General features: G+C 36.8%; 1 protein-coding gene across 15 annotated transcripts in view; it reads right to left on the reverse strand.

Annotated features, from left to right (window-relative positions):
• Positions 1-20,778, reverse strand: part of CACNB2 (calcium voltage-gated channel auxiliary subunit beta 2) — a 243,706-nt gene that overhangs the window by 143,560 nt on the left and 79,368 nt on the right. For 6 of the 15 annotated variants that reach the window (XM_080578272.1, XM_080578273.1, XM_080578271.1 and 3 more), the window contains one exon: positions 1-20,778. This exon is cut by the window's left edge and continues 26,295 nt beyond it; it is cut by the window's right edge. The exons of the other annotated variants lie outside the window; for them this stretch is intronic. The gene's annotated coding sequence lies outside the window, so the exon portion shown is untranslated. 15 annotated transcript variants of the gene reach the window in all.

The raw sequence follows: 20,778 nt of genomic DNA on the forward strand, positions 1-20,778 counted from the left end.
AAATTAAATATGCTATATAGAACTGAATCCATTATAGTAGCCAAATACTTACTTACCAAAGCCAACCTGAAGGTAAGGAAATTAGGAGGCAGAGACAGTGGGAAGTCAGACAGAACGGTAACTCCTTAGACCTCTGCAGAGAAGGCATGTTGACAGACTTCAAGCAAAGGTCTGGATTTTTGAATTCTTGAACCCTAAAGCTTTTCAAGCTGTATTTACTTCTCTGCTGTTTTGTTTCTTTCTTTGTTTGTTTTTCCCAAGTCAAATTACTTTGAATTGTTAATGATTTTGAATCTCTCCTCTCATTTCCACGATGCTCTCACTTGTGACTGAAAGTATTTAGGAGTTGTATAATGAAAAAGAAATACATCCACGTTGCCAGAGGCCTTCATGTGAATGGAACACATACTTCCACACAGGTAACTGTTTGCACATTATTTGTACATGTACATTCTCTGCATGACATACCTTTGTACATCTTTGCCCAGATTTATCTAGTCTAGCAATTAACAGTTATATTCTGTGTTAACAAGTGACAATACAGTTTTCACTCCATTATTGAAGCCGTCTAACCAACCTCCCCTTAAGAGGCAACAAATAAACATTTCTTAGTATGTTTGTAATTGTATTCCTCACGATCATTCAGAGAAGCTATGGTAACTTTTTTTTTTTCCCCATTTTGTTTTGTTTTGTTTTAAATCATGGACATTTTTAAAAAAGTTATTTCTACAACAATAAATAATAGAAATGCATACTTTCCTTGCTTTAGTTGTCTGCACAGTCAGACATTCAGATTAGGTCTAAATACTCAGAAATAATTTCCACATGGGAAAAACTGTCTTTAGTTGACTTCAAGAACAGACTACCTAATGAAAATGGAACTTAGGAAGGCTTTCAAGGGAACTGACATCCCTTATGAATTCAAAGTTAAATATAAATATCCTCTTATGAATGAGTATAAACAGCAAGCAATAAACAGATACACAAAAGCCCGAGAATACAATTACTAAATTTCCATGGAATTCTGGCCAACTGTATCCAAAAGTTTATGACTAAAATATGGACACATTTCTTGAATATTTCTCATGAGCCTTTCTTATTTTATGCATGGTTTTTGTATGGCATCACACATTATTTGAAGGGCAATATAACTTGGTATAAAATAACTGCAGGACATTACAAAATCCAGGATTCCAGTTGAAGTTTGGCAACCACGACCAGCACAAAGATTTCAAAAAGGGAACAAGATGAATCCAAACAGAAAACTTTACAACCATAACATCCAGGGCTAGTCTTAGACAACATAACAGCTCTATGTCATCTATAATAGTAATCAAGTATGAAGGGGAAAAACTTCCCCATCTTCTATAATATTTCTGGAGTCTTCCTAATATTACAGTATGTTCTCAGTCCTAAATACCTGGTAGTTGGTCTCCACTCTCCCTTTCTATTTCCCTTGGCTACCACATTTTTAGGAATAATTCTCCCATTAATGCACTGACAATTTGAGTGAAGACCTCACAAATGCTTATGCAGTTACATGTTTAAATTTGTCATGCATCAGTGGAAAAATAAACCATTTAAACTTTAAACTCTCTGGGTCCACTTATGCCTCCAGAAATGCAAGATGTATCTGGCAATTTGTCATAAATTTAAGTAACGGGCAGACCTCAGTCAACCTTATTCTTTGCAATTCAAATAGAGGAAAATTACATTGCAAATTTATATCATGAGCTTCTCTGATTTTAGCAGTTGCAAAGAAAAGAAAGAGAGAAGTGACAACAGAAATAACTAAACCACTGGAATATACAGCTAGCATTCCTCTATCCAGAATTGAATGTCAAAGGCCAATACAAATACCACCGAGAGAAACAGACATAATTTCCTTTTATCCACAGATGCTTCTGTTACTTCACTTTTTATTTCATTTCAGACAACATTACCTTCAAAGTCAGGTGTATACTTTTTCCTATGCTCTCTTCTATCCCAGAATAAACTGAATAAACAAGGAAAAAAAATTAAATCTCTTAAGACAGTTTAGGTCAACTCAAATTGATTGTGACTGGGTCAACTGGTTACTTCTTCTGTCTTTTTATTAACCCTTGATACTGAAAAACAAACCAAATTATACTTCTTTTAAAGGGAAAAACATCTCTCTGACATTCCCCTCTGTATCTATGTGATTTCAGAAGTCTGTAGAGATTAGAAGTAGCAATTAGGTTCTGTGATATATGCTATATACTTGCTATTACATGATACAAGAAAAAGTACTCCAGGAATGTTTATCAGCCGGAGGGTATCCCTGACATCAGTCACCTCCCACTGCTGGCAGACTGAGCCCAAACACCACCCTGGAACACGCAGACAGGTCCTGCCCACAGCACACTGCCACCATGCTGCCAGCCTCTTTGGGGAGGCTGTGGGGACGTGGGCAGAATCCTAGCTTCCTTTATCCATGGCAAAACTTTCAGAAATTTCCAGGGAAGCAAGTCCTCCAGCTGACAGCAGACCACTTGATGTTCTGCATGTGCAGACAGCCTTCCTGCTAACTGGATTATGCATCTAATTCCAACCAAAATCAGTGGGGATTACACCAAGAAATAAGAAAAAAATAGAGGAGCCGGTAATATGGAAATAAATTTTGCCTTTGGTTTCCTAATGCTTCAAATCTCCCAAACTTTCTGCAGTGCAGCACTGAGTCTGTGCAAGCAAAGAAAGACAACCTGGTGGCCACAGCAGCTTTCCCACAGGTTTGTGTTTGAAGCACGGAGACAGACCAAGCCTGCCTCTATTAATAGAAAACCTGGACTGCTGGCAGCCAGAGCCAAAGTGTTAATCAGAGCTTTGCCGAGGAAGCTTGCTCTATCTTGCAAGAATGCTAAGAGCTGTCACCAACAAATACAAAGGACTTGATAACAACCGAAAAGAAAGCAAATGACAATGTCATTTTAGTCCATGGTTATTTGACAGATTTAGTATCACATTAGCGCACATTAAGCCAGGCCAAGACGGAACCAAAACAGCAGCCTATTGATTTACTGGAAAGAAACACCTCTTTATAAGCAATGTAACAAATGTAAGAATGTTTTTGGTTAGTTGGTTTTGTTATTCTTTTTTTTGTTAATGATATTTTGTGGTTTTTGTTTGTTTTGCTGTTAGTGGTGTATTTCAGCCAAAAATATCTGCAGCTGTTTGAGCTATGTCAAACTTCTAATGTCAAGAGCCATGGTTTATCAAAGGATAAAGTCTCCGTGCAAGCCAGAGTTGAGCAATCAATTGCCATGGACTGCTCTGATTATTGCACAGATAGATCTTCAAGCCCACAGAGATACTGCTGCACTTGGCAGTCCTCTACTTAGAACTTCTATCAGATCTTTGCCTAGCCTCTTTCAATAACATCTTAAAAACCCCTGAAATGAGCAACAGCTTTATTACTCGTCCATGTTATATATAGATGGAAATCTTTAATATTTCCTCACTTCACCCACTTTTGTAGCTACAAGCAATCTCCTCACAAGATCAATACTAAACCATCCAGAATAACAGCATGCCCGTAAATAGTGACTGCTTCCCTCCAAGCTTCTCTCCTCCGTGTACCTTGATATCCTCATGCAAAAAGAACCAATCTGAGGTTCCAATCCCTTAGGAAAAGTACAGCAAATTTCTGTTCTCGTTATCCTCCATGTTTCAGAGTAGAATCTGTGCTCAGATAATTTTTCAATTCTTTTCACATTTTTCCACTGTCTATTCTTCAAAAAACTTACATAAATTCCTATTTCCAAGCTGACCCAAAATGCAGATACAAAAAATAGAACTCCTACTGTAGTTGCACTCTCCTCCTTGTATTTCCATATTTGTTTAATCCTTCCTTTCTAATACTATCACTTTTCTTAACATTCAAAGCTCTACTTTGTCATTTTCTTTATCTCCATTATCTCTTACAATTTTATCTTCTCCTTTTTTTTCTTTGAGAACTTAATCCTGCGTTTTTTCAAGATACTCTATATTACAAGAGTTTCTGGACCAGTATAACTGAATTTGTATTCTTTGTATTTACCACAGATGTCCCATCCACCGTTGAAACATTCTGAGCTGGAAACAACATATTTCATTATTTATATCCTATCTTTCCTCTTTCATTCCTCACTTTCTTTACCATTGCGAACCTATGTGCACCATCATATAACTTCTTAAGTAATAAAGTGAGATAGAAGTATCACTCACTTTTATTAGCTCAGGGAATTCATCAGGAATTGTAATTTAGTTAATTACATAAAGTCAGTCTTCCTTCTCTGTAAATTCCACTCCTTTGAATTTGAGTGATAAGAATGTGTGACAAAGAGTGCTAATAACTAAGAGGACAGATATAACAGATAATTTGCAGTCAAGAAGATTTCTCTCTTAAATACCAACAGTGACAACTCAATTTAAATATTAATAAAAGCAGAAACATACTGTCTATGCACTTTCAAGCATCCTACTTATGGTAATAGCAATGCAGCAAATTTTCTACCCACCCAAACCTGTCTTCCAAGGAAGAAGGGTTACTCTAGCATTGTGGCACACAGACTCAACTTGTTTTGCAATGGACATCATGATCTACAACTACTGACAGCAAAGCATGGCAGGAGGCTTTCAGCTAAAGAACTGGAATTTATTTAGGGGTTTCTGTGGCTCGATGACCTTTCTGCTCAGTAGTTTGGCTTGGCACTGAGTCAAGACCTGCAGCCCTCCAGCGGGGCTTGTATGGCTCCAAAGGCCAAAGGACGTTTGGTTGGGGAAAAAAGTCTGTATGTGGAACTCTGTAAAATCAATGCTACCCTTGAAAATGACATAAGGTACAAAATTAAGTGTCTGTCATAGAATACTAAAAGGTGTTTACTTTTTGTAATATTCTAGTATAATGGACTGGCCAAATATTTTAGAAGAAATACAGAGAGGAATATTTCATTAACAGGCATAAAACATTATTTTGAACACCCTGTGGTACTTCAAAATTAAAAGTTTCTTTAAAGTAAATTCTCACCATCATCTGCTGCGCAGGTCAAAAACATCGTTTAAAAATATCTACCATGTCCTGCATTTTATTTTGTCTCAAGATTGCAATCTAGTGGCTTTTTCACAGGTGTAGTTTGTATCTACAGCTGTGATAGAGCTTGAGGACAAGATTTCTTCTATGGACGTAAAGTAACAAATAATAAAAATGCTTACACTGGCCAATAAAAATGAAATACATGTCGATAGGAGACAGTTCATGATCTCCTTAGGGATAATTAAATGGATGCATTTTAGAAAACAAATTAAAACAAAACAACAACAAAAATCAACCACAAGGCATTAGATGACAAACAGATTTTACAGTCATCTTGTCCAGACAGACTCAGTTCTTCCCAGTAACTTTTCAAAAGCATTCACATGTGTCAGCACCAACATCCTTTAGAGACAGAGTAAAAATATTCTGTATATAATTCAAAACTGAAGTCACCACATCTCCTTCATGTCCATTTAATGAACTTTAAAGAAAGTCACACATCATGTGCAGCAGTGACCAAAGCATTCCTCAAGACCACATGCATGAAACCAAGGCTTGCATCTGGAAACCCTACAGCCTTACTGAAATCATGCAGATCTATCAAATGATATCTGAAAGGCTTCTGTAGCAGGGGGGAAAAAAAAAAAAAAAAAAAGTTCTCAGTACCTCAGTACCTCAGCTCTTGAAAGCCATGAGACTTTCACTTCTCAGTCTTGTGATTTCTGAAGTGATGGTCCTTACATCAGTCAGGGTTCTGTCAGACATGTTGGTGCTAAATTTTGGCAAAGGTCTCAGGAACCTCCTAGCTTTTAAACACTGTAGAAAGTTTTGGCTTGTCCTGTTTTTTGTTTTGTTTTTCCCAGGTGAAGGCACCCAGGTAGGCAGTCTGAAGCTCTACAGGGGAAATATGACTTGCGTAGGTAGCAGCCATTCGTACAATGATACACAAGCACAGCATGCTTCCTGTCCTTAAAAACTTGTATTCTAAAGACACAGGGATCAAACACCAACTTTAATTATAGAATAACATAAATTTACTAAACACCCTGATTTGGAAAAACATTGACCATAGGCTTAAGTTTTAAGCAGGTGGGTAATATGCTGAAATTTCAGCAGATGTTGAAATGCTTTGCTGGACTATAGCCAAAAATTTTTCTTACACTCATGATTCAGCCTTGAGCCCTCATATTTCCACTGAATATGTAAAAAAGTCAAGATGAAATCACCAGATAGGTAAAACTTCCAGAGTCAAATTCCAGATTTTCAGGAAGTTGAAGATAATCTCCACTTGTTGGGATTTAAACCAAGAGATACTTCAACCACAAATCTGATTCTGTAAGGTGCCTTTATGCCTCACTGCAGGCTATCTCAGGTTTTCAATACATTATAGCACTAAAAAAATAATCACCATTACGTACTGAAAAATTCTCATTAATTGTTTTAAACATCCTCATTGTAATACCTATGGTAAACTTATTCTCATTTAAAATACTGGTCATAAAATTATCTTTAGGTTTACTAAGAAAATTATACTCGTTGCTAAGAAATGGAAGGTAAGTTTTATTTCCAAAGATGGAGAAAGGAATTTAAAACAAGAACAATAACTACAAAAAAATAAATCAAGAAAACCAAAGGGGAATGAGCACAGAAAAAGAAGGTGAATGCAACAGAGTTGCATAAAACAATTTCATCTTTTTATAAAGCTCTGAATTTCTTCTTTTTGCCCTCTATATCTCAAACAAATATCCAGTCATAATCAGCAATTACTACTAGAACACACTGAATTCAAATTAAATCAGAACTCCTCAAAAATAACTCTTGCAGTTCTATTTATTTATTTATGAAGGGGGAAAATGTTACATAAAGTAGAAGTAATCCTGAAAGCTACAGTGGCTTGGATGATGAATATATTTCTTTATGTAGCACTTAGTTCCAGACATGTAAGTCATTCCAGCAATGTTTACACTAGATTTTTCAAATCAGTTTGTAGTTCAATTTCACATGCATGTTTATGGTTTTAGTGAGACAACTAAAGGCCATTAATATTTACAACACAGGGATATGCTATCATAGATACACTCTTGATCAATTGTTCAACTGAACAGAGTACCAAAATTTACTACTTCCATGACACCATACATTATTTCCTTTTGTATGCAAATCAGTAATGAAAGTATCAAGAGGGAGAGAGTTCATATTTACTTTATTCTTGGTGATTTTTCCACAGTGTAAAACTCCAGGTAAGACTAAGGACCTTGGCGATCTCAACACAACCAACAGAAATAATATACAAAATGCCTAAACCTGGTGACAATCACAGCTGAAATGATGGGAGATCTCTCCCTCCAGGAGGAAACACCATGCATGTTAGGAGTTTATGCCCCAGTACTAAAGTTGTGGAATACAACTATGATTAAATACATCATGGGGACACATATTTCTAAGTTGTCTGAGACTTAACACATTATCACAGATTCTAATCACTGAGCAGGGAGAAGAAGATATCTGTAACACTGTACCTGGCAGATATGTCCTTTTATTCTTGAATAACCCCTACTCTCTGGACAAGGTAATATAGTTACAGGCAACACTATTGAGGCAAGATTTGAGACTCAGTACGCTCACGGGAGAAGCCCTAAAGCCATCAGCTGAGCAGCTTTCCATGTGTCCAGCTTTCTGCATGGAGCCACAGTTTGATATTCTGCTGGTTGGGTCCAGCAGGCTGTACTCTGATAACATTATATAATCGTATGCAATGGGGTTAGGAAAGGCCACTGTTACTTACTCTGGAATTATATTTTATGTGTTACTTTATTCCCCAGCAGGGAATCTGCTATCTGACACAGAAATAATGCACAAGGACGAAACAGCAATGTACTTTCTTAGTAAAGATGAAGAAAATCAACAAAAATATACGGAACGCAGTCTGCTTTACCCCACTCTGTGTTACAACTTATTACGACATATCGATCATTTGGAAACAACTTCTAGGGCTTTTTCAATAGCATTTAAAGATCTGTATCATATTACATACGAGAATGTCCACAGCCACAAACCATTGAAATATATAAAAATAGAAATTAAGACATAACTAAAATCATTTATCCCTCCAAAAATGTCTTTAAACCTTACTCTTAGGCCTTGACCTTGTATCCTGAAAGCCACACTGGTTTTGCAATTGATTTAGAAGTAAGTAGCACAAATCCTTTACTAGCAGAGATGAAAATTATACATCAAAAGCAAGCAAGTTGAAAGCCTACCATTTTAAAATTTTCCAAAGATAGATCCTTCAAAATATCAATGTTCCAATTTATGTATTTTTATTACTCTTAATTCTTAGAAATAAATGAAATAATTATGGTATTTAATCACTCATCACTTTTTAATCTACCATCTACCACAGTCTATTTAAGTTTATGTTTTGAGAGAGAAGCGTACTTTTCCACAAGTATATAAAGAAATACATATATTTAAGGGAACTTTGTTCATCCTTCTGTACTTACCCAGGACACATTTTTAGCCTTGGGTGTTTTTAGCATGGCAACATGCAAGGCTGAGATGACCAACAGCAGCCCCACCAGCATGGAAAGTTGGATGGAGGGGTAGTCCCCGTGCCTTTGTACCCCCGTGTACAGAGTCCCTGTGCCTGGATAGCAAAGGCACACTGAGCATGTGGTCAGGTAACAATAAAAAAAGTCATTTTTTCTTCCTGATGTACAGTCCAGTCAGAAAAAAGCAGATATTTGTGAAATATATGTCTTCAGCAGAAGCTGGCTATATTTCTGTATATCCATGAAACCCAAAGTTGGCTCTCCTCTTGGAAAAAGTTAAAACTGAAATTCAAAAGGACTCAGTCTCCCAGACACTTCACTTTCACACCGGGAAAACACAGTACTGGCTACTCACCCAGCTTTCCTAAAGCTCCAGCTCTGGAGCTTGCAGGAGAATTAAGCCCAATGCTGGGAGCAACGCGTGAGCAGAGGATGTTGAAGAGCCTGCCGGTGCCGTTTAACTGCTGCTATGTCTGAATATTTCACAACCCCAGGATCTTCCGAGTAACAAAACAAGTCAGGACCCGTGTCAGTACGCAAGGCATGCCCCCGGGCAGCATGGTACCCAGGTGCAGGATGGGGACTGCCACCCTGAGCAGGCACCTCCGCCGCGGCGATGTGCGTGCCCAGCCAAGCGTCCCAGGAGCCAACGCAAGAGCAAAAAATCACCCTCCCTGCTCATTTCTCTTTGTTCCTCTGTCCTTCTGTCCCTTTACTTTCACCTCCTGTCAATCTAGATTACCAGAGCAGATCCAGGCTAAATTTTGCAACTATCAGTAGTGATTAGAGTGAGTTGATTGAAATCGGATTATACAGGAGGACCTCTGCCTTCTCACTCAGCACGTGGGCCAGCACCATTTGCAAAATACTTATGCTTCACCGCACAGGATCAGAGCATTTGGAGCAGTCCATTTTAAGAGCAGCAAAAACAAGCCAGTCTGCACTGTCTTTACAGAAGGAAGAAAAAAAAAAAAAAAAGGATCCTGCTTTTCATAGCTGCGTGAATTTATAGGGAAATGTTTCAAACCATTTCCAGATGGAAGAGTTCACTGGGTTCTCACAGATTACCCAGACAGCATGGTATAGCAGAGAGCAGTGTTACATACCAGAAGTGCTCTGTGTACCTGGTCAGTGCTGCTCAAACGTGGATCCCATGCAAAAGTACATGTGGCATCTGAGCACTGAATGCATGAGAAGCATCATCCTTTCCCAGGGTAAAGCCTGAAGAAGCTCGCTGCTGGTATCTATACAACTCACAAACATTAACATTCAAACGTGCTCTTTCCAAAGCATATCATTAAATGTATGAGAAAGTAACCTGCTTGAACTATACTTAAATATAAATATTCAGTTAGTTATTTAAATACAAATTCAGGCTACCAAGTGCAAAGGTAGTACGTATTATAAAATTATAGTGCCACCTCTAACTGCACCTCCTAACTGTGGTAGGAAATCTTGAAAAGAAGAAAACAAAAATTAAAATATAAAAGGAGGTTGGTCGAACAGAACAAGAGGCTGAGATGATGAAATAAAAAAAAAAAATCATTTAAGTTCAGCTGAAAGACACCATGAATGTGATACACAGGTGCAGTATACATTACTGAATACCATTTTTCTAGGACTTCCTAACTTAATAATATTATCTACACATGATACAGACCTAGATTATGCTCAAGCAACATCTGCCACTTTACACTCATTATTTAATGTACTTGTATAAATGCAATGAGTCCATGATTCCACAAATTCAGTTTATAAATGGTTCATTCATTGTGGGGGATTATTAATGTATTATTAACACCTTTCAAAGACAACAGCATAAACATTTTTTGTTGTTGTTGTTAAAAGAAGCCTTAGAAACTGCTTACACTGACTGGGGCAGACAGAAAAGCAAACATTTATTTTCCAGTTGAGATAATCATCTGATTTCAAAATGATTATGGTCTTCTAGAAATTTGTTGTCCATACTGAAGGTAACTAGGAAAAGTTCTGTTTTACATATGCTAGAATGAAGGGGGATATGCACATTTTTAGTGGATCCGTTCTCTTTTAATAAGTCCACCCAATCTCATGGAGCTGAAACAGTACCCACCACTGGCTCATCAGCAGCTTTAACTAGGAGAATCTGAGGACCTTGATTTCTATTTAGGAAATCAGCAGCTGGTAGACTCTAGAAGTTCATGAGGCAGAACCACACCTATCTAAGACAGTATGAATTATTGGGCAGTTTAACAGCAGTTTTTTGTTTGTTTTTAAAAGGAACATAATTTTTATACTGTATATGTTGAAGTATAATCCAATCAGCAGAAATTCTGCTAGAGTTAAGGAAACTGTAATTCAATTTAAATATATATATATATGTGCAAAGAACGCAGCTATTGAATGTTGACTATATTTTGAAAAAAAAAATAGTATTTCAAAAATATTGAGATACAGAAAATCTTGTCTATTACAGAAAAGTTTTGAAAAAAGGTGTACTATATGTTGGCTGCCTTATATCATGACAGATTGTGTAAGTCACAGGAAAATACACATTCCAGGAAATATAATGCTAGAAAACAGCAGGTTGAACTTGCTTCTTTCAGTGAAGCTCAAGGTTGAATTTGTAGCCCTAAATTTCACTAATACATTCCACATCATCCTTTAAACAAGTAGACCATTTATGAAATGCATACAATTGAAAGTTTCAGTGAAAACTATACAGATCAATCTTAAAACCGAAGCTCATGTATAACCTGTTGCTATTAATTGCATAACACAATCAGGTAGAATAGTTTGAAGATGCACGTATAGGCAGAGGAACACCTATATATATTTTGATAAACTATGCAGCCCTTCTGGGATACAGACTATCCAAAATCTTTAACTGTTCTCTCATGTGGCATATGGAATAACTTTGCTCAGTCTTAGAACAACTCTGGCATTGATTTTCACTAGTAAGGAGCATTCTTCTTGTATTCATTCTTAAATGAGTCACATATCATCCCCTTTGCTGTTAATGCTGACCACAGAATCACTTGCAAGCAGACCATGAACCAATCCGTCATGATATACAAAGTTAACAGATGCACAATGACAAACAGAAGCTCAGGATTTATGCACTTTCCCGGTGATGATTTTCCTCTGTCTGGACAAGCTGTTGCATCGCACGGAGAAGGATCATTCAAATATCTGACATGTCAGAGCTGGCTGAAACAAGTCAGAGGAAATACTTCTTGTTCAGTCCTAACCACAGGAGTACTCCATGCTGATAATATTTTATCTTTTCAACCAGAAAAGGTAAATATCACTCATCTTGAGAAAGAAACCATAAATTTTAAAAACTAACACTGAAAGGCAGAAACAGTAAAAAACCCTCTGGAAAAATTCTCTAGACTATCAATGTAATTAAGATGGCCAAATGAAAACCTCCCCAGAGAGAGAGAAAGAGAGAGAGAGATTATCCACAGATGGCAATGCGCAAGCGATAGTTTTCCGAACATAAAATGCCATGGATAGAAGCCTACAAGGTAAAATTGCCTGGAAACAATGAAGTACAAGCCAATTTTGAACACTTTAGCACAGCTTACTGGTTGGGGCTGCCTTTCACTCATCGGTGACACCTCATCATAAGAAGCTTTTTAGGCCGTGCTTTTGTGTCTGTTAGAGGCCTGTGCTGAAGTGCATGGGATTCTGTTTCAATACCAATGAAGACCACTGTATTTTTACCCATTCATTTCTTTTGAAACATTTATAATCTATTATGTGCTCCTCACCAAAGACAAAAAAGTACGTATTTTATGAATAACTACGTGCTATGCGTCTGCATTCTCTCTTAACATCACTGGAATAGAGCTCTGGTAAAACATAAATTACTTGTATGAGATGAATGCATTGTTTCATCTCATAATATAGTTTTAATAGCAGTAGGAAACTGCCACTAACATTCTCTTTTTATGGTGGCAGAACTTCTCTTACATACGATATTTATTGTATGCATGAAAATTTCTTTATACATATGTAACAAGCAAATACCACAATTTCCATATACTTTGATATCAAACTATTATTTCCCCTTATTGTGACTTCAACCGTAAAAAAAAAACACATTAAAGTAATAATAATAATAATAAAAAAAAGCCAAACAAAACAAACAAAAGGAGTTAATGATAAAAGCACAGGAGATACTTTCAGTGCCATTCTGCAGCAAGTTAGTTTTTAACATAGGATAAATAACTTTAGAAACTAATTTGCTTTCCACTGGTTGAGAATCAAACAGATACATTAAACTGATAACACTTGTTTCATTATTATTTCCAGTTATTCTCTATAATCCCAGTAATCCCAATTCATTGAAACTAATAGGTTGATGTAAGCAAGAGCAAGCTGGAGCATCCTTAAGCAGGCTTGAACCTGTGGTTTTGTGATCTTTGCTGAATTCCCACTACAGTCAAACTATATCTGATAAAGGACTAGGCTGAGACAAGTCTGTCTGCAGCCAGGTTCTGGGAGGAGCAGGCCCTGAAGAGTACAAATCCCACTTTAGCCTGGAAAAAGGAAGGAATGGCATAAACCAGTATACGTAAACCAGAAGAAACATTAACATAAATAGGGTCGTGTAACATAATTGAGTCTGTCACCAGAGTAATCTCAGTTCCACCTAACAAAATTACCTGCAAATAAATTAAAAAGCTCAGAGCTTCTGGGCTTCTCAAGATGCTAATAGTAGGCATCTACATATTGCATTCTTGCACAGATACAAACACTATAAACATACATTTGTGTATTCATAAAAGCATAAATTTCTACTTCCTAGTTGAATTTCTACAGTTTATGTGGTTTTAATATGATACATGTATCCTCAATGAAACAAACTGTTAGAGACTCAATTAGATGCTAATTAAAAAATGTGGAGTCACCACTAACACAGGAGAAAGCTAACATGGTTTTTCCCAATGTCCAAATACATTGCAGCATGCACAGACCTCGGCACAGTGGTTACCCTACAGACCAGGCTCTTGGTCTGGTCCTGCAGCAGAAGGGCAATAGCCTCCTTGGGAAGAATTCTGTCTGTAAAGCTACGTTTAATTTTTAAATGATTTGGGCTCAAATGAAACTTGATCATTACCTCCAATAAGTACCCAGAGGTTCAAATTCTAATAGTTGGACTGGTGAAGTAAAAGGCTGGATAGACATCCCTACAGCAGTGTGGCAATTTTCCATAGTGAAGCACTTAAAAGTACAAGAAAGATTCCCAGTGAGATGTTAAGCAGTTATTAGAAGCAGTTCTCTTTCAACTGCACCATGTCTAGACATATTAAAGAAAAAAAAATATTTCACAGAGAAATTGATGACTTTATTCCATTCTGAAAGTCAGAGGATGTAAATATAGCTTTTTACATTTGTACCTAACACAAAGCTACCCTGTCACTGGTAAAAGAGATGAAGCGACTGATCAGACCTGACCCTATATATTCTGCTATTAAACAAACTTCATCCCATACAAACAAGCTGGAAAACAGCTGGCATTTGAGTTTCCTCCTTAATATTAACCCAGTTCACAGAATTTTAGAGCCGCAGCTGCTGCTGGCTTGCCAGACGTGCTCAAGTAAAATGAACTAAATTTATTTCCTCACACAGAAGGCTTTACTGAACTTTATGTAAAGCAGCTAATTTTAATGCCATTAGAGTGCATTACAAATTCCTACTTGAAAAAATAACAAATTAACAGGCACAGAGGTTGACACATGTTGACATGACTGGAAAGTCCAGAAATTAGCCCTGTTGCAGGTAACTGTGGTGGAATCTTTTTTTTTTTTTTTTTTTTGAAAAGGACATGAATTTCATTGCAGAAAACAGAAGGTCCTCACCTGATGAACTCCACTGAACAATAAACACAGACATACTCTGCATGTGTTCATCATTAAACCATCGTCTCTTCTTGTCCCACACTCACTAAGCTTCTGCTCCACCAATAAAGTGAGGCTGTAGCCTCATAAAAAGAGAACTACACTTTCTTTTCTAAGCATCAGCCATCCAATTATGTATATAGCTGTTATGTTTGGAAAACCAGAATACAGTTCTTGATCTTTAAATACTGTATTGCGGTATATATTTATACAGCTCTAACGTATTTCAGTTTTCCAATAACTGACTTCCTAATCCAAACACTTTAATGCAGTGGCTTTCTTTTTTCTTTCTTTTTTTTTTTTAATTTATAGGTTTTAAAAAAATTCCTAGCACTATCACCACAAGAAAACAAACAAAACAAAACAAAAATAAATGCATGGAATAATTTTGATTGCAAGATACTTCAGGAGGCTGCCTGTAACTGTCCCCAGTTCAGAGCTGTCTGAAACAGGAGCACATTGCTAGAGTCATTTCACGTTGGCTCCTCAAACTAAGCAGGCACTGGAATTAACGTCTGCTCTCCAGATACAAAACAGAAATAACAACGTAACGTTGCAAAAAAGTATTGTAAATTTGCTCGTCAAAGTTTGTGAAGCAATTAGATGAATGTTATACAGGACTGCAATGCTCAGTGAAAATCATTACAGTAAAGATTTCATAGGCATAACACAGGAACATGTGCCATAGGCTGCCAAATGCTACTTGTTATTCTTTACATAGGGCAGGCCCTCAAAAAAGGCAAGGCACGTGCTCTTCTCCCTTCTGATGCCAGAAATATACTGCAGCTCAGACAGTGGTCACTCCTCTTCCTCCTCCTGCTGTCCCCACCAGCTCCGTATCTCCGTAATCATCTCCTCCCTCTACCGAGTGACTTCTGACTGCATGGATCAGCTTCCCACCTCCACTCTGCTCTCTTCCAGATGCTTATAAAACTTCCAAGTTATGCATTTTCAGAGCCAATGTGTATGGGAAGAGATATCTGTATGTATCTTTTGTATGTATTTCACATGAAGTATATTTACGTTAAGTAATCCTTTTCACTGCATTTATTTAAATAGTAGGGCAATATCCTTTACTATGACTTACAGGCATAATTCCTTGAATATTTTCCTTTTTATTTTTCTGTTATTTGCCTTATGACTACTCCAACATTTACTTTACAGCACACTCATAAGAAATAGAAGCTAAGCCGATTCATTTGTAATATTTTATATAATACAACAACAGGAACATTGTACACACATAAGCAAAGCCATGAAAGTATTTTAACTTTAGCTTTATTTCTAACACTATTAAATACACCCTCCGCTGATATTGTTGTCCTCTGGCCATGTCTTGTATTGATTGAAATTTCACTGACTGAAAAGCCAAATAACCTAGACTACAGCAATAACCAAGATTATAAAACCTTCAAACACATCCCAAGTTTTAAAGGACTGGATACTGAATTTATTCAACGTTTAACTTTTGTTATATATACTGATATATATATATATATATATATACACACATATATCAGTAGATAGCATAGATGAATTCAAGCCTTCTGCCACTGGTAGGATTTTCTTCTCTGCTGTTATTGCACAACTTTGTAAAATATCTCAAACCCAAATTGCTAAAATTGGGCAATGAAGCTTAGAAATACTCAAAATCACTACTTGAACTGTGCAAATCTTTGAGAAAGAGTTTCATTTTAAACACAGTGCTGTATTTAAATCAATGAAATTATCAGTGAAAAGCCTGTATAAATCAGAATCTGTTCAACCATGTTATATTTCTCCTCAGGGACAAGCAACATACTATGAGGCAAGAATTTAAAAACAAAAACACTCTGAAACATGCTCTTAAAGATGACAGCATTTGGCATCTGTGTGTTAAGCATGATACTGGCTTGTATCTTTCCTTTTTTAACCTCATCTTTACTCATCCTTATTTGTATTTGCTATAAACGAAATGATATGATGGGTCTGTATCTCTGCTTCTCATATTTAAGCATCTACAGGCAGGGAAAACAGGAAGTGTAGTATGAGCAGCCAGTCCTGAAAAGATTGAGGGAAAACATCTAGTGCTGGTTAAAAGCATAGTTGTAACTGAAGTCAACAAGAAAGGCTCTGAAGAGAAGAGGCAAAACTGAGGAAAGGGAAAAAAAAAGGTAACTAAATAAAGTTCAGTTTGTCCACGTAATATTTATATATTACATACATATATTATACTCCTGAGCTGCCAAACACAATCCAATATAATCCGAAGTATTGTACTGGAAAAAGGCCACAAATTGCATCATCTTTCATGCACTGAAATAAATATCCTGCTAGCAGAGCTAGCTCAAGAGCGTGTCTTGGGTTTTGATGGATGAAAACAATCAGGACTAGCATGTGATAGAGCAATGTTCAGCAATTTGTCTGTCCTGCTAACAGGACTGTTGGGTTGTGCATGGCATCACAGAGTGCAGACTCCTGAGCTGAAATGACAGTAAGTAGGACCAGCCACCCCTGGAAAATAGAAAGGTAAAGAAAAAACAGGACAGATTCTTGTAAACTCCATAATTTAACACAAACATCTCTACCAAACAATATGCACAATACATAACACTGGGGCTGCAATATATTTTAAATTTAGGCTATGCCCTAGCTCATGGGAGACCCCTCCATTTGAAGCCTGATTGATGAGAAGAGGTTACTCTGGCCTTTGCCTGCAACATGGGTAATATTGGGACGTAGAGCAACAGGAGGCAGGTAGAAGGTGTGGGGCAGGTGGCCTCTTCTGAACTATCTCCTCAGTCCTTCACAGCAAAGTGAAGCCACAATGGCAACATCAGCGACACTGGGAAACTTCATTTTGATAAATTGCATGAACTCTGATATTTGGTTCAATATCCAAGACCTAAGAGTGAGGTACATTTGGAGATGGGTCTGCCTTGCACAGTAGAGACCCACAGCTTACTAGGTACTCCTTTTGGTGTACACCAACGTCCCTGCTGCTGGCCAGTTACAGATACCAGCTTTGAACAAGCTAAAACTGAACTAAGGAGAAAATGGGCTTTGTGACTACAAACAGTCCCAAGTACATATTCTCCAGCTTGCTGTCTATCTAGCTTTGGCAAGCAATACTCCATTATATTCCCTCAAATAGGCCTTAAATTAATCTACTTGCTTGTCTTAGCAAGAGATCTTATCCTCCTGAGTTGTGAGTAACTGGTATGTTTTACTTTCTCATCCAATTCTTATTAAGAAATCTAAACAATTCTCCATTCCAGATAGAAGGAATTTCTTACAAATCATTTTTTCCTAGGTCCTAATGTTCACTGTGTCAGGCCAATCCTACCAACTGGACAAGCTATATAACATAGCGTGATGCTATGATAACAGCACGTTATGCATATTCAGTTTAGGAAATACACTTAAGAATCTCTAAAATTTGAACTGAAAAAGTTAATCTATTGAAATTGTGGTACGAGTTTATGCATGAGTAAATTAATTGCTTATATTATTTTTTTAATGTTTATGTAATTTGCTAGATTGAATCAAGGATAAAGAAAGTAATCATTTATACAAAAAACAAAACACCTTTTTACCTTCTAGACCAGAAATTCACATTTTGCATGATGTGAAAGTGACATAAAAGTTACTTTCAAATCCATTTGCAATTCACACAACTTTGGACTGGGAGAGCACCCCAGAAACTTGCCAGGTACACAAAAAAAAAAATACAACTTCTAAAGAAATGACTGCAAATTCAAGTTTTATTTTGTAGTCTAATTTGTTTTTCTTTAGCATGCTTTTAACTTTGAAGCATGGAAGTATAGAAGTTCAATGCAAACCACAGGCTAAAGAACACATGACCACCATTTTATCAGTAAATTGCTTTGGGTCTCTCTGACCTTGGCAGTTTTACAAAAACTTTATTTACAGCTGGTTGAACTGTTCTTGGACAGTATTTTTTTTCAGTGTAATAGTAAACAAAAAAAAATCCTTTTTTGCATCACCAATCATCCATATTCTCCATCTAAAAGTATATATTTTTTTCCCACAATATATATGACTTCCTTAATGCAAAACATCTGCCCTATTCTTCTGGTACTTTTATGGCATCCTAGAAAAGCAAAGATTTTTTCCCCCTATAATCATGCCATTTCTCAAAGGGTACAGAAAGCATTTTTGTTCAGTGTTCCTGTGACAGAGTCTCACAATAAGAACTGTTGCTGTGACAAAGCTTTGCATATGAAGCCAGAGATTTCCTTTGAATCTGGTCAGTGCTTGGCCGTGAGTGACTGCAGAGTTCAGAGAACAGAACATACCTCAGGGACCTCAGCCTGGACCAGAGGCAAAGATCGCTATTTCTGGAAAGGTTTTTCTGTCTTCTCTGTTCTGTCTCCTTTTAATTATTCTCTTTTAAGAAAAAGATATTTCATTTCGTGTTTCACGTTCGTTTCAATATACGGGGCTCTGGCATTGTTCTTTTGAATTTACAAGGATCACTCCATCCAGCTTAAAAATGTTGGTATGACTGAGGTCAACCCCTTAACTGTAAGTACTAGCATAAAAAATTATTAGATGATGCCATATCTCTTTGAATGCAAAGCAGTTTCAAAACCAAGTATAAAATAAGGAGAGAATATTTGGCCTGAACACCACATTTGCAAATGCCTGGAGGAAGGGTCACAGTAACTCCTCTGCCCAGGGCTGGCAGGAGCTCAGCAATGGCAAGCATATCACCGTAGATCATAAAATGCAAAACAGTTCTAAAATGGTTTGTGGCAAAGTCATTGAAGATCTGTTCATACTTTGCTGTCTTGGTTCCTACCAGCACCTGGGACTTGCAGACCTACTTGATTCTGGGACACGCTTCCTGCCCAGCAGCTTTTCTGGGGCACACTTATTACCCTTGCACAATCTGGATACTTTGGACAAAGAGAATACATTTCAAAATATGTGGTAAATACACTGGGACATTTGACTTGTGATAGGCTTGAGTGGCCCATGCTTTGGCTCAGGCACTTTCCAACAGCTAATACAATCCAGGTTAAGATAAAAACAAACAGAAAAATTCTTCCTTACAACTTTGGAAGCAGACAACAGTTAAAAACGTTTATGAAGACAAAAATGAAGAAATACATTTTTTCTCCAGCAAACCTTCCACAGACTTTCCTGTATTTCTATTCCACTCTTCCTCTTTCTGCATCTTTTAGCCCTCAGGCCACAGCACTCACTGAGCACTTCTTTTTGGTGAAGCACTTAGCTTCCCATAACCACTCCAATCATTGAAGCCCCCTTCCATCTTTGTCACCGAGAATTTATTGCCTCTTGATTTACAGAACTGCATGGTCATTCTTCTTATTAAAATAAATGCTGTTTCATTTCCTCTGAGATGTAAATATCTCCTTCTCAGAGATATCATCTCATGTAGTTGCATGGTTTAATGAGCATTTCTTTACCTCACTCAGGGAAACATTTATTTCCTTCTCCTGCCATTTGATGACATGTTGTGTCTTCTCCTCAGGTTTGTATTTCAGTCTATACATAATCCACACAAATACATTATCACGTGTATAGGTCAACTATTAGTAAAAATAGCCAAATATTGCATTATTTTTTAAAATGATTAATAAAATGAATATAGATGGGATTAATGAATCATGGCATACAGCTGGCTCAGTATTTCAAACATGACAATACTTAATGACTACCAGCAGTTTTTAGCCAATATTATTTAACTAAAAAGTGTAAAAAAAAATCAGTAGTCCACATTATTTGAATTGTTGTACTGCTTGTAGATATATAATACATATATCTTAAATAAAATGAAATCATAAAAATAGCAACAATTTCTTTCATACCAGAAGGTTCCACATATGTGACCTCTCTTCGTTTAGTTTTTCTGTACATGACATTCCTTCTCAGTGTCTGCTGAATTCTTGTTTGGCATCCTTTCCAAATTTTTCTTTATCCTTTCTCTAATTCTCTTCATTTGAAGAGGTTCATTATTTCACACAAACAGTCTAGACTACACTCACTTCTTGCCCCACATCTGAACTTTTTTGGATGATTTTTTCTAATATAATGATATATGAATATTGGCATTCCTCAGGTGTGTGTATATATATTTTACCAAAAGTTGGAAAAGTCAAGATGCAAGAATAGTAGTCATATAACTGCTAAATAGTATTTTATTTTCTACAAATCTATAGCCTGTAGCAACATTTAATCACTTGTTATTTCAATATTATTATGTGGTAATAGAAATTCAATGAAATGGATGATAATCCATTGCCTCATTTCTCTTGGCTCACAAAACAGATAGGGTAAC

The sequence above is a fragment of the Anser brachyrhynchus genome (assembly GCF_964034855.1).
Source record: "Anser brachyrhynchus genome assembly, chromosome: 2".
Taxonomy (NCBI): domain Eukaryota; kingdom Metazoa; phylum Chordata; class Aves; order Anseriformes; family Anatidae; genus Anser; species Anser brachyrhynchus.